The following is a 2,282-nucleotide window of genomic DNA, read 5'->3' as shown; positions in this document are numbered from 1 at the left end:
AAGCCTCAGAGCCCACTCTCTCTGGCTCTGTCTGGGTCCTGAGCCCACATCTGCGCTGGGTTGGTGAGGGGTGTTCCTCAAAGAAGAATCAAGGCATCAGGGTGCTGTCACCTCACAAAAGAAGGACCCTGTGAAAGGGAAGTGAACACAGTGGTATCAATTGCAGCTTTTTTTAAGAGTGTTTGGGTGTGCATTTCTCATCAAGGAGAGAGTTAAAAGCATAAGGTACTGTGCAAAAGGTAAATGGGGACAGAGGGCAGTCCTCTGTCAAAGGAAAATGGTAAAAGTGGAAATGAAATTTGGGGTCTAGTGGCCTGTTCTGAATTTGATGGAAAAGTTTAAATCTCATAATAATGGCAACGTTTGCTTTTGTGTTTTCAGATATTATTGTTTTATTTTGATTGTATTTACCATAACTAAATCTGATACAAATGTAATGTATAAAGAGTACGTAGAAACTTTAATCTGAAATGGCAGAAAGTTCAAAAATTCATTACTTTTGAAATACAGAAACGAGAGAATCATGGTCTTAGAGTAATGGGTAAATGTGATGCCCAAGGGGTTGGAATGGGGTAGGGTGGGTGGGACTGGTAAGCCAGAGTCTCCCCTTACACACACACCCCACTGCGTTGTTGCCACTTGGATATGTATGGGCCCAGCGTTGCCAGCTCTTCGAACTTTTAAGAAGATACCAGAAATCCAGAATTTCCCGTGGAACATCCTGATTTTTAAAACAACTCGTGAGACAGACCAAACAGACCGGCCAGCCCCAGCTGGCCTGCAGGCTACCTGTTTGCCAATGCTGTCTCAGAAGCTCAGAACCATGGACCATCAAAGGCTCTCATTCCTTTACTGTGAAACCATCTCCTCATAGGTCACGGCGAGGATTGAGGACAGTGCCTGAGGATTAATAAGCGCTCTGAATGTCAGCTGTGCTGTCCACTTCTCAGGGAGATGGCTGAGGTCCAGAGGGATTCAGCGACCAGCCCAAAGCAGTCCTCCAACTGTGTGGTCCCCAGACAGCAGCTTCAGCATCACTTGTATGGAAGTTAGAGATGCAGATGCTCAGGCCCCACCTCAGTTCTGCCGAATAGACCCTCTGCTGGTGGAGCCCAGAGATCTGCATTTTTAACAAGCTCTCCTCAGGTGCTTCCTGTGCATATTACAGTCTGAGAAGTCCTCAGATCCATCTGTATCTTTCCTTCACTCTTAGCAGAACTGCTTTAATGAGCATGGCTTATAAGGTCTTCTAAAATTCATAAAGATGTACGGAAAGCCTTCATCTACTCATCTGGCATACACTGTACTGTTAACTTGGCGAAAGTAAGCTTCAGTCTCCAGCCCCCTGTGCAAGGGACTCCACTTCCTTAAATTAGTATAATCTGACTTTCCAGAATCGCAAGGTTGATCGAATACAGTAATTCCCCACACAGATCATTAGAGGTGTGCAGAAAATAAGCCTCTGAAAAGTCCAGGTTGGATTTTTGTTCTGGGCTATCCACCAAAAGAGAAGACAAAAAAAGGCTAGAATTTGACTAATAGTACAACTCACAGATTGTATCAGTACAGCATTCCTTTTCCATCCCATCTCCTAGCAATGCCTGAAACGACAAGGAAATAGATTTTATGGCATTGTTCCACTAAGACCTGGAACAGGTTCCACTCAGATGAAACAGGGCACTGTTCTTATGGAACGTAAGAGTTCTGTTCCCAGGCTTTCTGTCCTGCCAGCGCGTGCTAGCTTTAAATCTGGGTAGTCAGTCGCAAATCAGGTTTTCCCCAACATTCCCAGAGGCCTTTAGCTGCTGTCTCAGGTATGTACCCGGGGTGACTCCAGCAAAAATTTGTATGCTTAGTGACTCAGAAACTAAATCATTAACTTGGTAAATACCTGCCAAGCATGGGTGAAGGGAGCTTGAAGGAGAGGGCTTTAGAATGTGGGCCTCCAACAATGCCGTGATGATGACAGCATGGGAACAGCAGTCCTGGTCAGTGTTGCTTCCCGGGTGGATCAGTGACTAAAGCCAGAATCATCTGGAATCAGAATCCCCAATCAGTCACTCTCAGGAGTAACAATCCACACCAGGTAACTTAACAAGAAGGTAGATTTCATTCTAATCTCTATCTGGTAAAGCAGAAAAATGTGGAAAAGGATTCTTGGTTTAAAAACATACATAAAGCAACTATACCCCCAATACATAAATAAATAAATAGATAGATAAATAAATAAAATTAATAGACATTAAAAAAAGTAAAAACACCCATACAGACAACTTTTAACT

The 2,282-nt window shown here is 43.7% G+C and overlaps 1 long non-coding RNA gene across 1 annotated transcript in view; it reads right to left on the bottom strand.

Moving 5' to 3' along the window:
* Positions 1–535: 535 nt before the first annotated feature.
* The window catches only part of LOC112403080 (uncharacterized), a 2,329-nt gene continuing 582 nt past the window's right edge, over positions 536–2,282 (bottom strand). Inside the window, exons 2-3 of the long non-coding RNA XR_003003835.1 lie at positions 1,892–2,034; positions 536–1,601 (exon numbers count right to left, since the gene is read on the bottom strand). This is a non-coding gene — a long non-coding RNA (uncharacterized LOC112403080). The remainder of the gene's footprint in view (positions 1,602–1,891; positions 2,035–2,282) is intronic.

Source organism: Neophocaena asiaeorientalis, unplaced genomic scaffold (genome assembly GCF_003031525.2).
Source record: "Neophocaena asiaeorientalis asiaeorientalis breed wild unplaced genomic scaffold, Neophocaena_asiaeorientalis_V1.1 scaffold606, whole genome shotgun sequence".
Classification (NCBI taxonomy): Eukaryota; Metazoa; Chordata; class Mammalia; order Artiodactyla; family Phocoenidae; genus Neophocaena; species Neophocaena asiaeorientalis.
The sequence above is the reverse complement of the archived record's forward strand: the minus strand, read 5'-3'. Positions and strand labels throughout refer to the sequence as shown.